At 44.4% G+C, this 18,751-nt stretch overlaps 1 protein-coding gene across 2 annotated transcripts in view; it reads right to left on the bottom strand.

Annotated features, from left to right (window-relative positions):
- The window catches only part of RGS6 (regulator of G protein signaling 6), a 538,337-nt gene extending 519,810 nt beyond the window's left edge, over nucleotides 1-18,527 (bottom strand). Inside the window, exon 1 of one of the 2 annotated variants that reach the window (XM_075331066.1) lies at nucleotides 18,228-18,527. The gene's annotated coding sequence lies outside the window, so the exon portion shown is untranslated. The remainder of the gene's footprint in view (nucleotides 1-18,227) is intronic. The other variant, XM_075331067.1, reaches the window with a different exon arrangement.
- Between the last annotated feature and the right edge of the window lie 224 nt (nucleotides 18,528-18,751).

The following is an 18,751-nucleotide window of genomic DNA, read 5'->3' as shown; positions in this document are numbered from 1 at the left end:
ACTCGTCACACATGCAGCCGCTCACACACTGCAGTGTGAGTACCTGCATTGACCTGGCTGATGTCATGAGGTTATCTCAGGTCTCTGCAGTGCTTCTCCCAACAGTGTGTGAGGCTGCAGTCACATCTCTTCCAGCCAATGGGGAACGCTGACCTCGAGTATGGGATTGTCATGGGACCCCCATGATGGATTACACCAAACCCGGTTAAGGGATTTGCCAGGGAAATAAACTGGTGAAAGAGAGTGTCTCTTGTCTTTATTTATTTAACAACTTTCACTTTTTAGGTCTTTGGGGAACGTCGTGGGACATCGGTATGGATTACGTCGGACATTTTTTTTGTTAAAGTTTGTAATAAATTAGTGAACAAGGGCTGCAGTTGGGAGGTGTTTGTCTAAATAAAATTTATTTTCCTTTTTTCAGCTACTGGATTAGTAATTGAGGTCATCTGAGAGATGCCCACCCATTACTAATAAGAGGGCTTGATGCCAGCTGGCAATTCACAGTTGACATCAATCCCATTTATTAACCCATTTGCCACCGCACCACGGCAACGGGAAGAGTCAAGGTGAAGCACCAGGATTTGTGCATCTAATGGATGCGCCACTAGCTGCAACCTGCTATTTTTAGGCTGAGGAGGGCCCAATAACCATGGGCCTCCTTAGCCTCAGAATAGCAGACCACAGCTGTCTGCTTTATCTTGGTTATTTTTTTGTTTTAAATTATTTATTTAATTTTAAATAAATCATTTAAAATAACAGTGTGAGGTGCCCCCTGTTTTGGATTACCAGCCAAGGTAAAGCTGCCAGCTGCGGTCTAACTAAAAAAAAAGGGGGGACCCCACGTAGTTTTTTGGGGGAAAATATTGAATTACGTATTAATAACAAGACTAAACACCTTTTAGTGTCATATGAAAGACACTAAAGGATGCAAGCTTACAATATTCATATGTAGGGCGGTGGGACATTATAAATGTGTGGCATATCTATCTATCCATTCATCTATCTAGATTTTGACAGTGTGTAAAATTCCATGATAAAAACGCATGTCACACAGATGACACAGAAGTCACACGGACGTCTCTCGGAGACTAGGGGAAGGTAAAAATGCACTCACATAGCACTGACATGATATACGGAATGAGAAGCTGTGAAGAGATTAGGCACAAATAGGGTCTTTTCCGGTAAACAGGTGGGGGTTGAATGTCAGAAAAAAACACTCACCTGGTCTGGTTGTGCCAGTCCAAACCCCTTATTGAGCATGGAAATAGCGTGGAAGGCAGCGGTCCCGCAGCGGTATAATGATAATAAAAGCAGGAGGAAAGCGGGTTTAGATACCGCGCCAAAACCACAGGAGTCCGGAGGGTGTTAGTAAATCCCTTTTATATTTTCTCAGGTCTACGCATTTCAGGGACATATCCATCCCCTTCATCAGGACAATATACAGAGAATATATTCTCTGTATATTGTCCTGATGAAGGGGAAGGATATGTCCTTGAAACGCGTAGACCTGAGAAAATAAAAAAGGGATTACTAACTCCCTCCGAACTCCTGTGGTTTTGGCGCGGTATATAAACCCGCTTTCCTCCTGCTTTTACTATGATATACGGAATGACACTTACATGTCACTCACATCTCACTCTAAGACATTTCAGAAGCAACAATGGAGCTATATTTTTACACGCAGACGTGACGGAACCCTAAAGCACCACTCCAGCGATTTTTTTTTTCTTTCAGCGCTGGAGTGGTACTTTAAATGCAAGTCCCCTGCCCCTAGGGTTATACTTTACCCTCCAGCGTTTTCATACTTTTTGAGCGCCGGTCGCATGGCGCCATTTTGTGCCCGTAACGTCTGAAGTCAGAAGCTTTCAATGCAAGTCTATATGAGCCAGAATGAGGCTAGAACGAGGCTCCCATAGACTAGTATTGAGTTGTGGCCTCCTGCGAGCTCTAAGAAACACTTGAGCTGCCGGCAGGTCACAAATCACAAGACACCAACAGGAGCGACAGTGGTAGAAGACGAAGCCACTGGAAGATGAGTATAATACAGGGAGCAGGGAACTTAGATTTAAAGCACCACTCCAGCAGTGAAAAAAAAAGAAGCTGGAGTGGTGTTTGAAAGAATTCATCAGATTGTGACATTTGAGCAACTTTAAAGAATACCTCACCAAGCAAAGGTTTAAAGTGTTTTTTTCTGTCTGCATGTCAAGTACTATTCAACACAGCAATTTTCTTTTTCAATAGTACAGCTCTTTTATCAAATACTTGGGTATCAACATCCCATCTGACTTATCTCAAGTTTATAGCTTAAAGATCAACTAAACTTTTGTATTTAATCATTAATCACTCTTTGCAAAGCTAGGATTCTTTGTAATGTACTCCATATCTTGTTCTCTTTACTCTCAAACTCCATACTGTTTCAACTGCCTTGTTTATGCACCAAGAGTAGCTGTTTTGAACTACAGATCTAGCAAATATCCTGACTCCTTCTCTGCTCCTCTCCTACATGATCATTCAGGAAGAGAAGTTTGTAATGTCAGAACTTAGGGGAGGGGGGTAGAGTAGTCCACACAATACCTTAAAGGAGTTGTCTGACATAAACGACAAAAAACTTTTTAAACTAATCTGTGCTGTATTGTCATATAAAACACCTCTACATTATTTTTTTTCGTTTTCTAACTTTTGTTCCTCTTGAATTATCCCTTTATTCTTTGCAGCTCTTTGTTTACATGCAGCTCAACCAAACTTGACATCTTCCTGTGCCAAACCTCACAGTCAGAGCTGGCACCGTCCGGCCTCACTATCCAGCCCCGCTCTCTGCACACTCATTGGCTGTCAGTATTCTGCCCCAGCACCTGATAGATAAATGAATACTATGTAATGAAGACTATACACACTATACTCACACACATACACCAACTCACACACACCTAGAGTTATATAATATATAATCCCCCTTCATGGACTCTGTCTCCTTTGCTCCCCCAGCACCCCTCCCCCCACTCTGTCTCTCCCCCTGCACTCTCGTCTCTGCCAGCCCACCGCTCTGTCTCTCACCCATGTGCTCTGTTCTCTCCCCCTGCACTCTCTTCTCTGCCGCCCCCACTCTGTCTCTCACCCATGCACTGTCTTTTCTCCCCCTGCACTCTATTCTCTGCCGCACCCCCCCGCTCTGTCTCTCACCCATGCACTGTCTTCTCTCCCCCTGCACTCTCTTCTCTGCCGCCGCCCCCCTCCCCTGCTTTGTCTCTCACCCGTGCACTCTCTTCTCTCCCCCTGCAGTCTCTTCTCTGCTGCCCCCCTCCTCTGCTCTGTCTCTCACTCATGCACTGTCTTCTCTCCCCCTGCACTCTCTTCTCTGCTTCCCCCCCCCACTCTATCTCTTACCCGTGCATGGTCTTCTCTCCCTCTGCAAACTTCTCTGCCACCCTCCTCCCCCCCACTCTGTATCTCACCCATGCACTCTCCTTTCTCCCCTGAACTCTGTTCTCTGGCCCCCCTCTCTCACCCATGCTTTATCTTCTCCTCCGTGCTGTGATGAGTGCAGCCTGCTTACAGCTAGGTGATGCAGAGCTCAGTGCTGTTGTTCGCTGGTGTCAGGTGACATCCCTGCTCTCTGCTCCTGGCTGTATTCAAAAGACAGGAGCGCTGGAGGCTGCTTCATCACAGTGTAAGGAGAGAGACGGCGGAGGGGAAGACAGGTACCCAGGCCCATACATCACAATGAGCTGTGGCAAACAGCGTTGACGGTGTCCTAGACAGAGAGGGCAACCCTGTGTGTCTAGGACCCGGGCACATACAGGGCACAGATAGCAGCGCACAGGGAGCGGTGGAGAGTACAGAATGTGTGGAGGGGGCGGGGAAGGATGAGAGGGGCGGGGAAGGATGAGAGGGGCGGGGGCTCATCGCAGCGTACCTGGTCGGCTGCAGGGCAGCAACATGACGTCGGCTGTGATGCCCGTCAACAAGGTCCAGCCCCTGTTGACGTATCATCACAGGAAGCGGCAAAATCATGGCAGGAGTGGTCATCTGACCACTCTGAGCCGGGGAAGAAGGGCTGACAGCAGAGCAGGTAGGTAGTTGCTATCTACTTACCTGCCCCAATGTAGCCCAATAGTGAAATAACAAAAAATAAGTAAAATAAGCCAGATAACCCCTTTAAGTGCATTAACAAGGCAGTTAAAAAAGCCTCTTTCAGTATGCAGAAAAGGAAGCAAATTAACCCCTTCATGGCATGGCCATTTTCCAGGGTTTTTTTTTTTTAGCTTTTAGTTTTTCCTTCCCTTCTTCCAGGACCCGTTACTTGATTTATTTTTCTGTCAACATAGCATGGGTTGTTTTTTTTTGCAGGATGAGCTGTAATTTTGAATGACACCATTCATTTTACCATATAGTGTACTGGAAAATGGGGAAAAATTTAAATTGCTGTGAAATTGTAAAGAAAAAAATGCAATTACACAATTGTTTTGGTTTTGTTTTTATTTTCCATGTTCACTATATGGTAAAACTGATGGTATTTCCCCCCCCCCCCCCGAGCTGAAATTTTTACTAATACCATGTTTGGAATATATAATGTTGTCATAGCCTCTTATTGTATTTTATTGCAATGTTGCGGCACCCCCAAAAAAGTAATTCTGAAACCGCATCAAAGGCGGGGACACAATAACATATATATACATCATATGTTGTGAAAGAATTAAGGTAGAATTAAGGTACAAAGATTAAGAAATTTGCAAAGACTAAATAATTAAATTAAAAAAGTTTAAATACTCCACTTGTGCATAGTTTCCAATGGGAGAGCATTGGAAGTGATATTCTAATGACCCTCTACTGCGAGTGTGAGCCGAGGGTCATGCGACTGTGAGCCAATCTTGCGATGAGATCACAGCTGCGGAAAAGAGGAAGTGAGCACTTTTTCCCTCTCCTCCGCAGCCTGTCTCTGCGTACATCACACTGAGGTTGGATGACATGCGAGTGCAGTGCGATGTTTCACATGTACCCATAGACTTGTATGGGTGCGTGTGAGCCGACTCGCTGCCAAATGCAGCATGCTGTGATTCTTTTCTGATGCCAACATGGCATGAGAAATCAATCACAGATGGTCACTTCCCCTGGTGCAAGGGCAATCCAATGTTTTATCGGATTGCACTCGTCTGTGCAAAACGCAAGTGGAACTGAGGGCTAAAACTGACTAACTTTGCTGAACAGAACTATGGAAGAACTACAAAAACATAAGAAACATTGTATGAACATGCTCAGACAAATCATTTCAAATATGGATAATATGCCAAGATCACCAAGATGATGCTATTTAGTTGGAGTAGTGCTATAGCAATGAGCTCCATGGTGATGACTTTCCCTTTAAACTTTGTTATGATACTTTTTTGTGTGAAGCTTTGAACTCTGATTTACATTATAAGCTCACATGCGTGGGTCTGAAATTATTTCCACAACTAAATTGGTGGACCAATGTAGTCATCATTTTGTAATTGCCTTCTATTCTAAAGGGTGCTTTACACGCTGCGATATCGGTAACGATATATCGTCGGGGTCACGTCAGTAGTGACGCACATCCGGCGCCGTTACCGACATCGCGGCGTGTAACACAAATGAGCGACGATCAATGAGCACAAAAACGTGAAAAATCGTTGCTCGTTGACACGTCGCTCATTTCCTTAATATCGCTGCTGCGACAGGTACGATGTTGTTTGTCGTTCCTGCGGCAGCACACATCGCTGTGTGTGACACCGCAGGAACGACAAACATCTCCTTACCTGCCTCCACCGGCAATGTGGAAGTAAAGAGGTGGGCGGGAGGTTACGTCCCGCTCATCTCCGCCCCTCCTCTTCTATTAGACGGCTGCTGTGTGACGTCGCTGTGACGACGCACGACCCGCCCCCTTAGAAAGGAGGCGGATCGCTGGCCAGAGCGACGTCGCAGGGAAGGTAAGTGCATGTGACAGGGGTTAGCGATGTTGTGCGCCACGGGCAGCGATTTGCCCATGTCGCACAACTGACGGGGGCGGGTACGATCGCTTGCGATCTCGCTATCGAGATCGCAGCGTGTAAAGCCCGCTTTAGGGTATCTCTGGAGCCCTCATTCTCTGAGATGTAGGCAAATTCTGTTCACCTGCCTGGGCTTGCACAAACTCTGCTCTTTAATTGCTGCAGACTCCTACAGAGAGACTCCACTCATCACCCCTCCTTCCGAGGCCTCAAAATTTTGTAGTCCCATCTGTACAATCTGGAACAACAGTTGCAGCATGTTCCTCTTTGATGGAAGCTCCCACTAGCATAGGGCGCCTCATAATACTAGCAGGCGTCCACCCGATGGATAACCATACCTCCCAACCGTCCCGGATACAGCGGGACTGTACCGGATTTCAGCAGGTGTCCCGGTGTCACGATCGTGAGGCCTTTTGTCCCGCCCGTGGCTCCGCCCACCCGCTCTCTCCCCGCCTGACTTTCTCCCCCTCCTAATGCCCATGAGCAGAGCAGAGCCGAGCGCTGCTTCACTGCTCGGGCTCTGTGCTGCCGGCACTTTAAATCTGCAGCTCAGCTTGCACTCACTGCTCACTGCTGGGCTGTTTGTGTACGGAAGTGCATCTGTGGGCGGAGCTACCGAGCAACATGCTGAGCTCTGTCCACAGATAAAGAGACTGCAGGAAGAGGAGCTTCCAAGGAACGCTGTATGTGACCCCCCCCACCTACCCAAAGCTATATGCCTCCAGTCACCCCCTCACCACATCTGTATGGCCCCCTCACCAAATTTGTATGCCCCCCCACCAGATCTATATGCCCCCAGCACACCCCAGTTCTGTATGCCTCCAGCCCCCTCCCACCAGATATGTATGCCCCAGCAGCCCTCTCCTCACCAGAGCTATATGCCTCCAGCCACCCCCCTCACCAGATTTGTATGCCCCCAGCCCCCACACCAGATTTGTATACCCCCCAGCCACCCTACCAGATCTATATGCCCCCCAGCACCCTCCAGCTCTGTATTCCTCCAGCCCCCTCCCACCAGATATGTATCCCAGCCCCCCCCTCACCAGATATGTATGCCCCAGCAGCCCTCTCCTCACTAGAGCTATATGCCTCCAGCCACCCCCCTCACCAGATTTGTATGTCCCCCAGGCTCCACACCAGATTTGTATGCCCCCAGCCCCCCCATCGGAGCTGTAAGTGCCCCCAGAGCTGTATAAGCCCCAACACCAGAGCTATATGCCCCTTAGTAATATCTATGCTACCAGTAATTTGTATGCCCCACAGTAAAGTGTATTTACCCCAGTAATGTGTATACCCCTTAGTAATGTGTATGCCCCTCAGTGAACAACACAGACGTTCTTCACTGACGTGTTAAACACGCATATGTCCCTTCATACTCCGTGATTCACGGGACACAGTGGTTGTCCATGTGCAATCCATGATACGTGATCCATACTCCGCGATTGCACATGGACATATACTCACCTGCCCCCGCTCCTGCTCTCCGTGGTGCTGAAGAGTCCTGCGATTCAGCATCCAGCCACCGCTCTCTCACCTCTGCAGCTACTTCCGGGTCGGCTCTGGCTGCATAAATGAATATGCATGCCATAATGTGCCGGTCAGGAAGAAGCAGAGAGCAGCTGCTGAATTCAGCATCGCTGGAGAAGGTGAGTTGAAAAAGATTTTTATTTTAAATGTCCGTGTTTTTCTGGTACGTGTTTCACGGATCACACCATAGTGTGGTCTGTGGGACATCAGTGATGCCAGAAAAAAACAGACATGTTTCTGTGCGGCAATCACGGATACGCATGTACGCCGCACGGAGACACGGTCAGTGAAAAATCATTGATGTGTGCAGACCCATTGATTATAATGTGTCTGCATAGGTCAGTGATTCTGGTACGTATAAAAAGTAGCACATACGTACCAGAATCACTGACATCTGAAACAGGCCTAATATGTATGCCCCTCAAGTACTGTCTATGCCCCAAGACCCTCCTGTGCTGTATATACTGTAGCCCCCAGCCCCTCCTGTGCTGTACATACTGTAGCCCCCAGCCCCTCCTGTGCTGTATATACTGTAGCCCCAGCCCCTCCTGTGCTGTATATACTGTAGCCCCCAGCCCCTCCTGTGCTGTAAATACTGTAGCCCCAGCCCCTCCTGTGCTGTATATACTGTATATATACAGTGTGTGTGTGTATATATATATATATATATATATATATATATATATATATATATATATATATATTATAGTATATAAAACCCCCATCCTCCCTTGTGATACATACACAGCGGTGTCACTGTGCACTGTGCGTGGCTAGGTCTGTTAAAGTGTTGCCAAGTGATCACATGCCGAGGAGGAGCTGGACAGAGACAAGCGGGGTAGGTGAGTGCGGCTGCTGCCGGCTTCCCCATGTTATTACCTCCAATGTGTGTATATGTATGATGTATATATCTGTGTATGTCAGTGCAGATGACTGTGTATAGATTTGTCTGTTTATATGTATTTTAGGGAATTTGTCTTCAAATATGTACCGTATATGTGCGTATGCCTGTGCCCACGATCAGGACTCGCTGTGTCCTGGAGGCAGCGCGTCCTGACCTGCGGGGCTGCACGTCTCCTCCGCAGGAGAACGCAGCTGCCTGTGCCCACGATCAGGACTCGCTGTGTCCTGGAGGCAGCGGGTCCTGACCTGCGGGGCTGCACGTCTCCTCTGCAGGAGACCACAGCTGCCTGTGCCCACGATCAGGACTCACTGTGTCCTGGAGGCAGCGCGTCCTGACCTGCAGGGCTGCACGTCTGCTCCGCAGGAGAACGCAGCTGCCTGTGCCCACGATCAGGACTCGCTGTGTCCTGGAGGCAGCGGGTCCTGACCTGCGGGGCTGCACGTCTCCTCTGCAGGAAACCACAGCTGCCTGTGCCCACGATCAGGACTCGCTGTGTCCTAGAGGCAGCGCATCCTGACCTGCGGGGCTGCACATCTCCTCCGCAGGAGAACGCAGCTGCCTGTGCCCACGATCAGGACTCGCTGTGTCCTGGAGGCAGCGGGTCCTGACCTGCGGGGCTGCACGTCTCCTCTGCAGGAGACCACAGCTGCCTGTGCCCACGATCAGGACTCGCTGTGTCCTGGAGGCAGCGGGTCCTGACCTGCGGGGCTGCACGTCTCCTCCGCAGGAGAACGCAGCTGCCTGTGCCCACGATCAGGGTTCAGTGCGCTGCGGTCTCCTGCTGTGTTCTCCCTACGGAGGACGCATGTAACTGCAGCAAACAATTGATATGCTGCAGTCTGGAAAGACGCTCCGCAGGTCAGTGTTTGCTGCAGAAAAAACAAGCACAGTGGGCACGGGGTTTCTAGAAATCCCTCCACTGTGCTTGTACTGTACAATGCGGCGTTTTAGACACAGCAAAAACACGCTACATCCAAAATGCTGCAAATACTGATCATGTGCACGCAGCCTTAAACAATGTGATCAGCAGTGCTGAAAAGGATTGGATGTGGGCGTGACAGATTGCAAAATGGGTGTGGTTAGGGGCGTGGCCTAAAATTGCGGAGGCGCGCTACGCGCGCCGCATACTTTGTCCCTCTTTCTCATCTGTAAATGTTGGGAGGTATGGGATAACTGTGTGACAAACTATCATCCTTTATATACAGTAGATGCATGTACACACCTAGAGAGCACTGGTGGCTCTATAACAGAGGCCCCAATTATTGTAGCCTACAATAAATTGATGTTAGGGCTAAAAGGCAAAGCACCCCTAACAAATAAATACAGTAGAACAACAACAAAATACCATATTAAAGTATAACAAAATACTCATTAAATATTTCAAAGAATATTAACAAGAACATACTGAGAACGGATAATTTGCACATCCTTAGATACCCTCACTTAAATGCTCTGCTACTGCCACGCGATAGACTTTACAGAATGTCCCACTATCTTCTTTCTTTCATTGTTTTTTTAAACAAACAAAACCTATTTTTACATTTATTAGTCATATATAAGGGAGAACAGCAATTTTTAATAATCCAACCTTCCTTGTACTTCAGATAAATATCTATGCTGGAGTAAGGTGTGCCCGAGGCAAGAATTATTGCAGTGAAACATACAAGCAGATTCTGAAAAAGTTATGACGCTCTGTAAAATGTACAGAAAACAAAAATACAATTGATTTGGAAATTTCTTCTAGCTGTATTTTATCCACAACAGAACATAGGACACAGAAAAGTAGATAAACGTTAAACATTTTCCCATTTTATTTGAAAAAAATAAACTCAATTAACAAAATTTAGAAATTGATGGCAGCAATACATCTCACAAAAGTTTGGACCAGGCATAAGAAAAGACTGGACAGTAAGTGGCACTAATGAAAAACAGCTGGAAGGTCAGTTGTCAACTAAGTTACAGGACGGGGGATAAAAAGAAAAATGTTAGAGAGGCAAAGACTCTCAGAAGCAAAGATAGTCAGAGGTCACCAATTTTGAAACTCAGTGTATAAAAATTGGGGAATAAATTAAGAAAAATGTTCCTCAACGTAAAATTTCAAAGACTTTGAATATCCTAACATCTACACTACATATGTTCAAAGGATTCAGATAATATGGAGAAATTCAGGAGCACAAGGCTGATCGTCAGTATTCGGGCCCTCAGGGAGGACCACATTAAAAACAGACATGATTTGGTTGTGCAAATCACTACATGGACTCAAAAATACTTGCAGAAATCAATATTCATCACACAAGCCAAAAATGCAAATGATAGCTCTATCATGCAAGAAAGAAGCAATATATCAACACAAATCGATAAATTTTTGACCAAAATGGACTTCGGCAAAATGGAAACTGTTCTGTCGTCAGATAAATCAAAATGGGGACTAAAGAGGATAGGGACCATCCAGCTTATTATCAGCTTGTTCCTGCATCTCTGATGATATGAGGTTGCATTAGTGCTTACGGCAGCGAAAACTTGCACATCTTGAAAAGCACTATGAATGCTGAGCATTATATCGAAATTTTAGAACAACATATGGACACATCCAAACGTCTATTTCACGAAAGGCCTTGCATCTTTGAAAAAGTAAATACTAAACCACATACTGAATCCAATACTATAGAAGAAGAGTTTAGGTGGTGAACTGGTACCTTCAGTCCAGGCCTTTCACCAGTAGTGAAATATTGGTGCATTATGAAAAGAAAAATCCAGCAAAGACTCTGTGCTATTGAGCAGCTAAAACAATCCTACATTAGACAAGAATGGGACAACTTTCCTCTACCTATTGTTTTCCTATAGTGTTGAGCGAGTTGTTAACTATTCATACTCGCTATGCTGTTAGTGAGTATTGTCTGTTACTCGCATATTCGTTACAAGTAGCGGGCACAATGTAAGTCAAAGGGAAATACTCGCTAAATAGCGAGTAACTCGAAAGCCATACTGTTCGCTACTCGCACAAAAAGTATGGCTTTCGGGTTACTCGCTACTTACCGAGTATTTCCCATTGACTTACATTGTGCCCGCTACTCGTAACGAATATGCGAGTAGCAGACAGTACTCGCTAACAGCATAGCGAGTACGAACAGTTAACTACTCGCTCAACACTAGTCTCCTCATTTCCCAGACTGTTTAAAAAAAGGTGATGCTACACAAAGGTAGACTGGACCCTGTCCAAACTTTGCCACCAAATTCTAAATGAGTTAATTTTTTGTTCTGCTGTAAATAAAATATGACTTTAAACAACTTCTATCTCATTATTGTTTGTTTTCTGTATATTTTACAGTGTCACAACTTTTTGAGAATTGGGATTGTATTTTAATTTGGCCTTTTGCCAAGTCCTGCAAAGTCCTAGCCTGCCTCCCCTCCCTGTGTCCTACTATTTTGTTGCGAGTTGGACTTCAGTCTTATTGACTTTGGTTTGACCACTCTGGGATTATACTAACTACTGTTAACCAAATTTACAGTATATCACAAAAGTGAGTACACCCCTTGCATTTTTCTAAACATTTTCTTAAATATTTTCATGGGAAAACATTGAAGGTATGACACTTTGATACAATGTACAGTAGTCAGTGTACAGCTTGTATAACAGGGTAAATTTAGTGCCCTCTAAATACTTCAACACACAGCCATTAATGTCTAAACCGCCAGCAACAAAAGTGAGTACACCACTAACTGAAAATGGCCAAATTGTACCCAATTAGCCATTTTGCCTCCCCATGTCATGTGACACATTAGTGTTACAAAGTCTCAGGTGTGAATGGAGAACAAGTATGTACATTCGGTGTTATCGCTCACAACTCTAACTGGTCACTAGAATTTCAACATGGCTGCGTTTTGAACATTTTCTCTGAACAAGGATGCATAGGTTACTGTCGGTCAACAGCACGTATGAAATTTCTCATAAGCGGTGACATCACTGAATTACTGACGTCACCGCTCGTGAGAATTTCCAGGCTGACACTGACTGGCAGTGACCTATGGAGCTTCGCTCTGAGAACGTCAGAACGCAGCTCCATAGGAATCAACAGGCGACGTTGGACATTACACCATTGCATTTTGTTGGAACTTCCAGGACCTCTTTGAAATTAATAAATTGGTGAACTAGGGAGTGTGGGGGAGCTTTTTTTTCCGCTGTGTGTGTGTTTTTTTTTTTAACTTTATAGTTACCGGGTTAGTAATAGGGGTTAGTAATGGGGATGTCTGATAGATGGCTCTCCATTACTAACCTCTGTGTTTGATGTCAGCTCTCAATTCACAGCCGACATCAACCCAAAAAGTATTACTCCGATTGCCACTGCACCAGGGCAATTGGAAGAGCCGGGCAAAGCGCCAGAATTAATGCATCTAATGGATCCGCCACTTCTGGGGTGGCTGTGGGCTGCTCTTTTTAGGCTTGGAAGGGCCAAATAACCATGAGCTTTCCCAGAGTGATAATACCTGACCCCAGCTGTCTACCTTACATTGGCTGGTTATCAAAACCAGGGAGGAGCCCACAACATTTATTATTATTATTATTATTATTATTATTATTATTATTAATAATAATAATAATAATAATAATAATAATAATAATATTTATTTAAATAATTTTAAAAAACGTCATGGGATCCCCTCTATTTTTGATAACCAGCCAAGGTAAAAAGGTGACATCTGAGGGCTGTAGCCTGTAGTTATCTGCATTACCTGTGTTGTTTATCAAAAATAGGAGGGAGCTCACATGATTTTGTTTTATTATTTTTTTTTTCCCTATCCACATTTGTTTGCAGAGCAATTGCCCCCATTTTGCTTTCTTTTGCAGCCCTGTAGCCCTTACTACGACAATTTTACAGCACAGAAGTTTGGGTAATTAATTTTCTTTTTTCATAAGTCAGTACAAGATAAACTGTAATATATCTTAGATAAATATGTATTTTATGATATGCTAATTAGCACAGGGACTAGTCGCAAAAGTGTGACTCCGTTGTCACCACCTGACACGCTGGGTTTATGCTCAGTGCACTTAACCCTACAATTCCGATTATGCGCACTATGAAGCTGGGTGTACATGTCCCAGCTTCAGAGAGGTCTAGTGCGCATGACCGGAAGTGCCAGGTCGGCGTCTGAGGTGGTGACAACAGACTCAGGTACGCGTGTCACCCCTGTTGATGCTGGGCAATGGGCATTGAATAGCATGTTAGCACACCTCTAAGGGCATGCTAAGAGGATGGACTAAGAGGGAAATAATACCCTTGTGACTAATTTTTTAAGGAATTCTAAAAGATAACCTGCAAAAATATATCACAAAGAACAATATAATATCTGACCACCCTCATGGATTCATAAAAGGCAAGTCGTGTCTAACCAAAATGCTGAGTTTCTGTGAGGAGATAAATGGAAATCTGGATGTTGATCAAACGGTTGATATGGTATAGCTTGACTTTACAGAGACATTTGATATTGTACCACACAACAGCCTTGAACTGAAACTTCAGAAAAGAGACTAGGGGACACTATATGCATATAAGCAAAAAAATAAATTGGTTAAGAGGCAGGAAACAAAGTCGTTGTAAATGATACAGTCTTTAAATTGCCTAAAGTCAGTAGTGAGGTCCACTGGGATCTGTACCAGGAGCAATGGGGACCACAAGGATCAGTTCCGGGAGTAGTGGTGACCACAAGGATAAGTACCGGGAGCAGTGGTTATCACAAGGAGCAGTGGTGACCCCAAGGATCAGTACTGTGAGCAGTGGGGACCATAATGATCAGTATCAGAATCAGTCAGGATTACAAGGATTAGTACTTAGGGCAGTGGGGACCACAAAGATCAGTGTCGGGAGTAGTGGGAGCCACAAGTAGCAGTAGTGGGAGCAGTGAGGACCACAAGGATCAGTACCAAGAGCAGTGGGGACCACAAAGATCAGTACCGAGAGCAGTGAGGACCACGAGGATCAGTACAGGAAGCAGTGGGAATCACAAGGATCAGTACCAGGAGCAGTAGGGACAATTACAAACAGTACTGGGAGCAGTGGGAACCAGAAAGATCAGTATCGGAGCAGTGGGGACCACAAGGATCAATGATAGGCCCAATTCTTTTTAATCTCTTTATTAATAACATTGTTGATGGCATTGAGAATAAAGAGCCAGTTTTTGCAAATTACAAACTTTGTAGGATAAGAAAAAAAAGGACCTTGACTGTATATTACATAACAAAGTACATAAAATGTTTGCATATGCAACCGCATGGCAGATGCAGTTCAATGGTGATAAAAGTAAAATATTGCACTTAGACCACAGTATTTGCATTGCTGCATATACATTAAATATACTAGGGATTACTGAGAAGAAGAACTTGGGTATTCTGGTTACAAGAAAGCTAAGCAGCTGTACTCAATACCAAGAAGCAGCTGCAAAAGCAAATCCAATTTTAGGGAGTATAAAAAAAAAGATAAGAAAAAGAACCTATAACCCCAATGTATTATACTGCTCTTTAAATCCCTTGTAAGGTCACATCTTGAATAGGAGAGATTGTTTTTGAGTCCATTTTAAAAAGGATATTAGAAAGTTAGGCGGGCTTTGCACGTTGCGACATCGCAAGCCGATGCTGCGATGTCGCACGCGACAGTCCCTGCCACTGTCGCAGGTACGATATCTTGTGATAGCTGGCATAGCGATAATTATCGCTACGCCAGCTTCACATGCACTCACCTGCCCTGCGACCGTCACTCTGGCCGGTGACCCGCCTCCTTCCTAAGGGGGCGGGTCGTGCGGCGTCACAGCGACGTCACACGGCAGGCGGCCAATGGCGGCGGAGGGGTGGAGATGAGCAGGATGCAAACATCCCGCCCACCTCCTTCCTTCCGTATAGCCGCTGGCGGCAGGTAAGGAGATGTTCCTCGTTCCTGCGGCTTCACACACAGCGATGTGTGCTGCCGCAGGAACGAGGAACTACATCGTACCTGTCGCGGCACCGGCATTATGGAAATGTCGGAGCCAGCACCGATGATATGATAACGACGCTTTTGCGCTCGTTCATCGCATCATCTAGGATTTACACACTACGACATCACAAGTGACGCCGGATGTGCGTCACTTTCGATTTGACCCCACCGACATCGAACCTGCGATGTCGTAGTGTGCAAAGCCGCCCTTAGAGTCAGTTCAAAGGTGCGCCAACTAGATTATTACACGGAATGAGAAATCGGTTATAATGAAAGAGTACAAACAAAACAGGGGCTTGTTTAACTAAAAAAAAGCAAAAAAAACAAGACGACCCAGAGGTTATCTTAGTTACATGTATAAATTGTTGTAAGAGAAAAGGCGATTTCAACATCTAAATAGAAAAGGGTTCTTTACAGTAAGAGAGGAGAGGTCATGCTCAACCGCAAAAATTTGTAATGGCAGAAACTAAATAATTAAAAAAAAGGATGAATCTTTTACTAATCAATGGTATTATGTGCTATAAATAATCTAGCAATAGATAATGTATAATTGATTGATAAAAGTTAACCTTGATATACCTATGTGTTTTTTTCAACCTGTGTAACTTTTGTTCTGCAGTTTGGCGACTGATCATTCATTTTGGACAATAACGTTTTGATCACAAGCCCTAATGTACATCGGCCGTGATTTGCCAAGACTAGAGATGAGTGGACCCATCGAAGAAGTTCGGTTCAGCGGGTTCATCTAGACTTTAGATAAAGTTTGGGTCGAGACCTGGACCTGACCTGAACCCCAATGGAAGTCACTAAAGTTGCAGTTTGGGTCTCCGCCCACCTGCAGCACGCTATAAGCAGAACACTTGCGGAGGCAGCGTCTTCCCTTTTTTTTTTTGTGCACACTACTTCTGACCACACTGCTGTTACCCCAAATGCAAGCTGATAAAACACTACAAGTGACTCGCACTGGGCTGCGCACCGAGCATACCCGGCAACAGTGATGCTCGTGTAAGTCGTGTTCATAGTAAAGCACCAGAACTCTGTTTTTTTTTTTTGTAAAGTCTGTGTTTGGTACGAACATCGAATCATCGGGTTTACGCCTCTCTAGTTAAGATTGGTGTTTAGTTAGACAGTCTTAATTCAAGTTTGCTGGAGTAAGATGACCCCCACATGCATGCCTCCTACTGATTTTCAGAATGAATTGTATTCTAAGACTGGAGTACACTTTTGGAATTTACGACACTTTTGCCTACTTTTCAAAAAGTTGATGAAGCTGCCATGAAATTGCAAACATTTTTATGCAACTATATAATTTGTGATTTTTGTTACACATTTAAAACATTTTATTTGGAAATATCACAGAAAAAAAATGAAAAACAAAAAAAATAGACATGAAAAATCCAGTTATGTACTAAGTAATATCACAAGAGATAAAACATTTGAAAATATTTCAATTAAAACAAGTTGAAAAAAATGAATATTAAATACTAAATATTAAAACTACATTATCTTTTAGTGATGCATTGTGCTCATCTAAAACAAAACACACATTAATCCTAATCCACACAGACAGATAAATATATTAACTATACAACTGAACAGCTATAATAATCTCCCATTTTCAAGGACACAACACAAATTTACAAAAATAAAACAGGTCAACCACAGAATGAGAATCTATCACCATCCTGATAATGGGTCTTGTACAAACCTGGTTCATTTTACACCTAGTGTATGGATTGAAATTATAGTCCAGTAAAAAAAAAAATATAGCAAACAGGGATATAAAAAAAAAAAAGTGTGAATGGCATAAAAATAAACAGGACCAACAATTGTGGGCAAAAATGTATAATAGGTGGAGGAGGGTTGAACTTGATGGACCTAGGTCTTTTTTTTTTCCTTTCTTCAACCTACGTAAAAATCTTCCCCCAGCAGATCGCACAACCAAACTCAGAAAAACTGACCAGAAACGGACGGAGTGGGTTACAACCTAGTAGTTCACAAAACGATCTCAAATCATTAACAATTAATTGTGGGAATGTTTTCTCCAAAAATGAAGTATATGAAGAGCGTTCATTGTGTTGTTAGGACAGGTAAATAAAGAATATACTTACACCTAGCAGCAGTATAAACCGTAAACCATATATATATATATTATATATTTTATATATATATATATATATAAAATAAATATATATATAAAAGGCACCTTATTTGTCAATATTTATTGCAGTAAATTCAGTAGGTTGTGATAGGAATGTGACAGGGCAGATTTCATTAATTATTTTCAGTATTTTATCTGTTATTGTTTTAAGCTGAATACACAGATTATTACACACATTAACCCCCCCAACAAAAAAAAAATAAAAAAATAAAGAAAAAAAAATCCAACCTCAGCTATGATCTCTAGACTGAATGCAATAAGCCATGAGAATCCTGATATAATGCAATCAGGCATCAAACACAAATTGAAGGAGCATGAAGGAGCCTTGTGAAATTGCAGGGTGATACTGGATGGACACAACCTAGGATTGCAGGCTGATTTACAACATGCATCAATGGCAGACAGTAATCACTCCCCACCACCACCCCACAAGACAAAGCAGCAGAGCCATACCCCAACACTGCACATTCCAGCACAAGCAGCACCCCCTCCTGGCACCTCTGGGCTGCCATGCAACATGCCATCTGCTAGTGTCTATAGCTTTATGTTGTAGATAGGATATAAAAATGTAGAATGTGGAAATACAATGTGCCTGAGCCAGGAAACACATACACTATGATGGAGCTGTGATCCTGGGGTGTGATACATTGTAACCCAGCTGGGATTACCTTAGCAACCAGAGAATCCGCTTCTCCTCCTCCTTCTCCAGCTGCTTCCCTTCTGCTTTATCTCGTTTTTTCTCTCTCTCAATATCTCTCTATGACAGGCTGATGGAAGCTCGGTGCATGGTCCCACTGATACTTGGGGAGCAGCCCCAATACCTGTTCAGTCCAAGGAGGGTGGTGGGAAGGCAGCCTGAGGGTCCCCCGGAGACAGGTCCATCCCTATGTGTGCACAAGAGCTGCTGAGGATGGATGGGAATAAACAGGACAGGCAGATTCCCTCCTCCTCCTTCTCCTCCTCTTCTCTCTGGGAAGATGCTGCAGTAGCTAGAGCGCCCTCTGCTGGAGAAGTGTGTAATGAGCGGGAGCGTGGTCTAGATCCCATTCATGACGGCGGGAACGCGCTAAAGAGAAGGAAAGTGGCAGCAGGTGCGAGTGATGTCTAAAGACACTTCAGTGAAGAGTGCACAAAAGATGCTTCTACCAGGATGTCGGCAGACCTGTGTGTATGAGGTAAAATGTCTGCAGAC

This window comes from Anomaloglossus baeobatrachus, chromosome 12 (assembly GCF_048569485.1).
Source record: "Anomaloglossus baeobatrachus isolate aAnoBae1 chromosome 12, aAnoBae1.hap1, whole genome shotgun sequence".
NCBI classification, from domain to species: Eukaryota; Metazoa; Chordata; class Amphibia; order Anura; family Aromobatidae; genus Anomaloglossus; species Anomaloglossus baeobatrachus.
Note: the sequence above shows the minus strand (reverse complement) of the source record. Positions and strands in the feature narration are given on the sequence as shown.